Source organism: Onychomys torridus, chromosome 7 (assembly GCF_903995425.1).
Source record: "Onychomys torridus chromosome 7, mOncTor1.1, whole genome shotgun sequence".
Taxonomy (NCBI): Eukaryota; Metazoa; Chordata; class Mammalia; order Rodentia; family Cricetidae; genus Onychomys; species Onychomys torridus.
Genome location: NC_050449.1, coordinates 35,877,507 through 35,886,153, shown reverse-complemented (window position 1 = coordinate 35,886,153; position 8,647 = coordinate 35,877,507).

Below are 8,647 nucleotides of genomic sequence, written 5' to 3'. Positions count from 1 at the left end.
GATGATCATGAACTTATTGGGGCTAAGGGCAGTGGGCTGTGGTTTGAGTGTGAGATGTACCCTTAGGCTCATTTATGAGGATACCTCATCCCTTGTCAGGAGCTGGAGCCTCACAGAATTGGGTACCGTAGAGGGACTGAGGCTTAATAGTCCAGTCCCATTTTCTGTCTACTTTCTGCTTCCTGATCTGCTGAGAGGTGATGACCCTCAGGTATATGTTCCCATTGCCTTGAACGCCAACATCCCTTCCATACCCTGATGGACACACCCTCTCATAAATGGTCCAAAATACGTTTGCTTCTCACTAAAAAGCAATCTGCTTGTATGTAACAGATGATTAACAAGGCAATGAAAATAACCAAGATCCTTGGGGAGACAGAACCCCAGACAGGCACTGGTGGTGTTGTCCCTGGGTGGTCAGCTAACTCAGGAGAGAAAATTAAGAGGCTTAGAGGCTGAGCATCCTTTTGATAGCATCATATGGCTGGGAAGACAAAGCTGTTGAAAAATTCATTTAAGGCCTGATAATCTAGGGTGTGTGTGTGTGTGTGTGTGTGTGTGTGTGTGTGTGTGTGTGTACTGCCCTGAATGTATCTGATCTTGGAAGCCAAGCAAGGACTGACCTGGTTAGTATTTGGATGCAGGACATATACTTGTGTACCTCATAACATAACTTTGGTTAATAACAGATTGCCTATACAGTGGCGATCCCACGACATAACAAGGAAGCTGAAGATTGCTATCATTTAGTGACACTGTGGCCTTGTTTATGGCCATGATGGTCTTAACAAACCTGCTGTGTTGCCAAGTGTATAGAAAAATGTAAGCAGGGGCTGGGGATGTAGTTGGTTTGTGAAGTGCTCTCTATGCAAGCGTGGGAACCCAAGTTCCCTGCCCACAGAAGAGCTGGGTGTGGTGGGATGTCCTTGTGGTTTCAGTGCTGGAAGGGGAGGTAGAGACAAGTGGATCCCTGGGGCTCAGTGCCAGCCAGTACAGCACAATTAACAAGTTCCAGGATAATGTGAGACTTTGTTTCAAACAAACAAACAAACAAACAAACAAACACCAAACCCAAAACATTGAAGCAGGTGGCTTCTGAAGTTGTCTTCTGATCTAGCATGCATGTCCACAGCTCTGTATGCATGTGCACACACACGAACATGGGCACATATGCAAACACACACAAATACAAGCAAATTTGTACAATCTATAATCTTGAAGATGTTCATAAATTATGCACCTGTTTATTTAGTTACTCTACTTCTTAATCATTATTTGGAGCATATTCCCTCCATGGATAAAAAGAAGTCCACTGTGGAACAGACTTCTGTGGTGCTGGCAGCTGCCTCCTGCATCTCATGTTTCTAACATCTCTTTATTGCATCAAGAGGCCATGTCAAATGATTGGCTAGTACCATCCAGGTCTGTATATGAACAATTTGTGATGCTTTCAGAAGGACAAAATCACCCTAAAGCACATTTTCTAAACATTTCCTCATCCTTAAGTAATACATGGCTCGCTATCAATCCTTTTGAAACTCTTCCAAAAAGTTGACGATATGGGCATATTTCCTACCTCAGTCTGTGAGATCAGAATTATACTGATTATACCAGAGCCAATGAGTCTACAAACCCCCACATCTCTCCAAACAAATGAATATCCTTTATGAATACTGATGCAATACTTCTCAACAAAATACCAGCAAACCCAATTCACCAGAGTATTACTGTCTTACACATCATGATTGAATGGAGTTTCTCTCAGGAGGCAGGGGCATTTTAAGATATGAAGATCAATCAGCATACTTACACTACATTAACAGAACAAAGTTGGAAAGGCACATGATTGTCAATTGATATACATGAAGAATATGGCAAAATAAAATACTCTTCTGTGATTCAATATTCAGCAAACTAGGTGTTGAAGGAAGCTGCCTCACAGGTAGCAGCAATACACCCAGTGGGGAATGGCTGAAGGTTGTCTCTCTAGAATCAGGAAGAAGAAAAAGAAGGAGAAGGAATTGTGCCCATTCTAATCTACCTTTTATTAGAAGTACTGGACAGAGCAATAAGGTAGACGGGAGGAAGGAGCAAGACCTACATTATAAAGGAAGATGCTTGTTTCTGGATGACAAGAGCTCACATTCATAGATTCCTAGCTATTTTATGCCCAAACTATTAGAAGTAATAAATGAACTTAGTAAAATTACAGGATACAACAGCAATGTAGACAAATCCATTGTATTTCTATACTGTATGAATGAATGGCAGAAAATGATGCCAAGAAAGCAATCCCCATTACAATTGTATCAAGAAGGATAAAATACTTATGAATAAACTTACCTAGGAGGCAAGGGATTTATATGCTGAAAATTACAACCGAACTAAAGGATATGAAGAAGAAGAAGAAGAAGAATGAAGTTCAACCCTTCTCTACACCAAACACAAAACTTAATTTAAAATGAATCAGATCTGAACACGAGGGGGAAATTCTTAGGACAAAATTGTTAGAAGAATAACACAGGCCAGGTGGTGGTGGCACACGCTTTTAATCCCAGCACTCAATATACAGTCAGGTGGATCTCAGAGAGTTTGAGGCCAGCCTGATCTACAGAGCGAGTTCCAGGAGAGCCAGGGTTACACAGACAAACCCTATCTCAAGAAACCAAATACAATAAATAAACAAAAAAGAATAACTCATAGGGAAACTTCACGATGTTCGATTTGACAATAACCATTTTGGGACTGACACCAGAAACACTGGTAAAATGGCAAAATAGGTGAAAACCTTGGTGCACCAAAGTACACTATGAGAAGAGTGAAGACACAGCAGAGTGTAAAAGCAGAGCTGTGGCCACTGTGGGAGACCAACCACACAGCTGGATTCATTTGATCCGGCAATTCCTCCTCTAGGTAGCTATCAGTCATGACAAACAGCCATCAGGAAATATCATGGACTGTATGGCCTTAAAAAAAAAAAAAGCCAGGAGTAGTGATATATACCTGTACTCCAGCACTGCAGAAGCTGAGACAGGAGGATTCCTGTGAGTTTGAGGACAGTTTGGGCTACTGAGTGAGTACCAGGCCAAGTGGTGATGCATAACAAGACCCTCTCTCAAACAAACAAACAAATAAACAAACAATCAAACAATCAAACAAGATTTTATTTTCTCACTGATTTGAAGGCTGAAAGTCTGAGACCAGATTCCCAGCGATGAGCTCCCTGCCTTGAAAATGGCCTCCTTCTTCCTAAATTCTTTCTGGGGAGAGCTCAAGCGAGAGTACCCCACCCCCTGACATCTTTTTAATAAGGGCACTAATATCAATCAAGCCTCACCTTTTTACTTCAGTTAACTGAATCACTTACCTATCTCTTAATACACTGGCATTGAGGTGACTTCACTGTATGAGTTCTGGAGAAACACAAGCAATCAGTCTACAACAGAAGATTTAAAAACAGGAACTCAGGCACTTACTGGCCACTATAGACAAGGACTCTACAATGAGGCACATTCCCAGCTCAAGAATTGAAATAGGTTCATGAAGCAGACTGTTGACCCCCCATATGCCCAGGTTCTGCAAGAATTCAACCAACTGAGGACTGAAAATATGCAGAAAATTACCACATCTTTACAGAGCATCTATTGATGTTTTCATATTATTCCCTAAACAGTATAATACAATAACTATTTACATAACATTTGCATTGTGTTAGGTATTGTGAGTGATCATAGATGGCCTAAAATATGAGAGAAATATATACATTTATGTATATAAGTATATGTGTGTTATATGTGAATGTGATCCCATTTTATACAAGTCATTTGCATATCTGAAGAGGGTTCTGGTACCAATCACTGCAGATGCCAAGGGGCCCCCGAATATCTCAGTTGTAATGTTTTTCTTCTTAAAAAAGAAGAAAAGACATTCTTTAAACATTGAAAATGTCTTAAGTAACACAAGCAAGACACAAAAGGATGAATATAATCTGATTCTTCTTACACAAGATATAGGAACCTAGGCAAGTTTATAGGGTCAGAAGTACAATAGGGGTTACCTGAGGTGGAGGCAGGGAAGTAGGAAGCTAAGATTTAATAGGTATCAATTTTGCATTTGAAATAATGAAAAGTCCTGGAAATGGAGAATGGAGGTGGTCGTACATTATAATAAGTGTGCATAATGGCATGCAATTGCTCACTTTAAATGGTTGAATGCTAAATTTTATGTTTTATGTGCTTTAGCACAATAGAAGAGAAAAAAAAGCAATTAAGTTGATAACTATACAGGTCTATTTAGATGAATCCTGACCATTAAAGGAATATTAACACTTTCTTATGGCCTTTGAACACTTGTGTTACAACACATGACAACAACACCATACAATTCAGGTAGAGATAAGTGGGATTAAAAATCTTTACATTGTCTGAGGAAATGGCAGTAATATTAAGCAATATTAGATTTCATTATGTCTAGGATATGTATTATAATCTTTGTTAAACACTAAGAATGAAAGTGTATGTAACTTTTAAGATTATAGTGGGGGGTAAATGGGAAAAAAAACCTCACTCAGTTACGTAGAAGGAAGGGAAAATGAACAAACATAGGTAGAGTGATAAAATGATGGACTTAATCCAAAACATATTTACATTAAATATATGAGGATAAAAGTCTTCAATTAAAAGATGAGTGTCATCGGGTTGACTCAAAATTCAATAATTCTGTGCTTTTTTTCTTTTAATTAAAGATACAGCTAAGACATAAGGGATAGGAGTTTTCCAGAGGGGAGTGATCAATATCTGACAAGATCATCCTTACGGCTATTCAGAAAGCATTAACTGGAGATACGTGGGATATTTCTCAATGAGAAGTTTAATCTAGAAGAAAGAGAATTTAATTTTTTCATTTGCTTCCTACTATGGAAATTATAGCTCCAAAGACATAAATCAAAATTGGTCAGAATCATAAGGAAAAATAGATTTTTCCACAGACACAGTGAGGATTTTCAACCTATGGTTCTTAGGAACAAATAAAACAATTAGTCAACATGTTCATACCAGTTACTATGAAACCAATTTGTAATAAAAATCAGTAAGAATATAGGCAATTGGACCACACAATTGAGGAACTTGATCTAATTGCTTATATAAAACAGTGGCTTCAACAATTATGGAAAACAAATCCTTCGCTCATCATTCAGAAAGAATTAATTCCATGTTCACCACAGCATAAAGCAAAATTTCATAATGTCCAAAGGACTAGAATCTTCTTTGATCATATTTTAAGTAAAATAAAAATTATGGGATGGAATATGTAGGTCAGTGGTACATCATTGACTGAGCATGATTGAGGCCCTAAGCTTGATCTCTAAACACTGAAAAAAATAAAAATAAAAATAAAAACAGAAACTAGAACTTAATTTTAAAAACTCCTTTAAGATTGCCATATATTGGGGGCTGGAGAGATGGCTCAGAGGTTAAGATCTCTTGGTGCCTTTGCAGAAGACCAGGGTTCAGCTTCTAGTATCCACACTGTGGTTCACAACCACTTAAAGATCCAATTTCAGGATCTGACACCCTCTTCTGGCCTCTGCAGGTACCAAGAATGCATGTAGAACACACAGATGCATTCAGGGAGATACTCATATGTATAAAACTTAAAAAAAAAACTTTTAAAAAAGGATTTCTTTACATTTAAACACTGAAAAAATAAACTCAGACTTTTTCTTGTTAGTACTGAGGTCTTTGTCTGGACAGTAGCTGGAGAATTGACTCATGTCCTGAAGGAGTTCTAGGGGATTTGGTCATGGTTATTTACAGAAGGATTTTAATTAGAGACTTAAAAAAATTGTGTATGTGTGCATCGTGTGTGTGTGTGTGTGTGTGTGTGTGTGTGTGTGTGTGTGAGAGAGAGAGAGAGAGAGAGAGAGAGAGAGAGAGAGAGAGAGAGAGAGAGAGAGAGAAGGTGCGGCTTAGTGTGTATGTCAAAGGACAAATTTTGGGAGTCTTTCTACCTTGTTTTGAGGCAGAGCCTTTGTCTTTGTTGCCACACTGTGTATACAAGCTGGTTCTCCTGTCTCCATCTTCCATTTTACTATAGGAAGACTGGGATTACAGATGTGAACCAGCACATCTGGCCTTTTAAATGTGCTTTCTGAATGTCAAACTCAGGTTTTCAGGCTTATACCACAGCACTTTTATCTGCTAAGGCATCTCCCTGGTCCATAGGACACTTCTTTGTCATGATGAATTGCCTAAGGCCTTATCTAATCTGTGACCAGGTGTTCATCACATGGCAAACATATTTATATTGGTAAATGCCCTAATGCCTCTTGCCTGACAGACATCTAGCTTCCTTCTATCAAGATAGACTTGCTCCAAGGGATTCCTGAGCAGCAGAGGTTAGGTTCAGATGTGCAAGTCAGGTGAGACACAGAAGGGCAAATATAACAAAGCACATGAAATAACAGAGGTGGCATATTACTTATAGAACCCTGAAAGAAGGGGTCACCCTGCTTTTCAGTGCCCATAGGAAGTAGGAGCTTAATATATAGCACAGAACTCACTTGCAGCAGGAGGGAGAGACTTCAGAGAGAGTCCTAACCTTTCCTAAGGTCCAGGATGTCACTCAAGCAGATTTCCTATGGGAAGTTCTAATTGTTGAGTATACAGAAAGCATTGGGAGTCTTGGTGGGGACACACAATGTGACTGTAAAGGATGTTACTGTTGCCTGTCTGCTTGATATGGGGAGCAGCAAGTCAGGTGGGTTGTATTTGTGTAGTCATCAGGAGGTCTAAGAGAGATAACTGGACCAGCCATCCTGGGGAACCAGAAAGAGGTGAACACTAAACAGTATGCAAACGTGATTTGTTTATGGCATGAAAAAGATAAGCTTGGACTTTGAACAAATTTTAGGGTAACATGAAATTATCAGGTCTTACAATTCCCCATAAATAACTCTGGGGTCAAAGAATAGATCATAATTGAAATTACAAGATATGTTGAGAAGAAACCAAAAGCAACAACAATAGCAAAACATCAAAATGTGTGGGATACAGCAAAAGCATTGCTAAGAAGAGACTTTATAGCATTGAACTCATAAAAAGAAGAAAGATTCAAAGTCAGTCAACTAAACTTCACTATAGAAAACTTGAAAAAGAACAGAGCTGTATGTACAAACACTTGAGACTTGAGCAGGACTGAAAGATTGAGGCCAGGCTGGGATACATGGTGGGAACCTATCTCCCATAACCAAAAATAACAGCAACACTACACTAAGTTAAAACCAAATTAAGCAAAAGAAACAAATATTAGAGGATAAATCAGTGAAATCTAGAACAGAAATTCAATGGAGAAAAAAGCAATGGCTCTTTGAAAAAAAATCAATAATATGATAAGCCTCTAGCTAGGCTGAGAATAAAAGAGTGAAACATAAATAAACATAATATCAGGAATGAAAAAAGGCACATCACGGTTGGCCCCACATATGGACAGAGCAGTAAAGGAAAATTAATTCAATGACAACACATTTTATAACCTTGATGAAATGAACCAATTCCTTGAAAAGCACAGCCTATTAAAACTTATAGAATCATTAAGTGACAATCTGAATAGCCTATATCTATTAAATAAGTTGGGCCAATATTAAATCACCTTCCAAAAAGAGAAAGTACCTAGCCCAGATGGTAAATTAGCAAATTCTACCAAGTACTTAAGGAGAAATTATACCAACTCTCCACAGTCTCCTCAGATGATGGAAAAAAAGGAACACTTCATAAGTCATTCTATGACGTCAGCATCACCTTAATACCCAGACTGGTCAGGATACATCAGTGTGGCCAATGAACACAGATGCAAATGTCTCCAACAGAATACTGACAAATCCAATCTAATAATAAGCCATAAGAATTATATACCACACCCAAGTAGGATCTGTCAAAGATATGAAAGGTTGATTCAACACTGAAAAATCAATTAATGTTAATCTATCATATCAACCAACTAAAGAAATCAGGAAATACGGGAAACTGAAATTATAACAGAAATGCTAACATATAAAAATGCAGGCACACTGCCAGTACTGTCCTCAGAGAGATATCTTATTTTAAAGGTGGTTTTCAGAAGGAAGATAGAAAAACAATACCAATTTTTGCCAAGTAACAACAGCAAAAGCCAAGCCAGATGTGGTGGCATATGCCTGTAATCTCAGCACTCAGGAGGTACAGGAGGTGAATGAGGTGTTCAAGGTTATCCTCTGGTTCATAGTGAGCTGAAGCCAGGCTGTCTCAAAAACAAACAAGCAAGTCAACAGCAGGAGCAAAGTAGTAACAAGAATATAAGTGGTTGAGACTAACAGAAAAAAAGGGCATGGCACAAGTAACCATTATCTAGAAGAAAACTGAAGATCCATTGCAGAGCCTGCTATGACAAATGGATCATCCAAAAGAACTTTATGCTAACAAATTTGGAAATGTAGATCTACAAACAAATTCTCAGAGAGAAACCAACTCAAGAAGAAATAGAAAAATTAAACAGTCCTCTCTACAACCATAAAAATAATTGAGTGCATCACTAAAACCATTGGGAAAACTCTGTCAAGATGGTTTTACTAGAGAAATCTGGCAATCATTTAAGAACTAATGTCTAAATA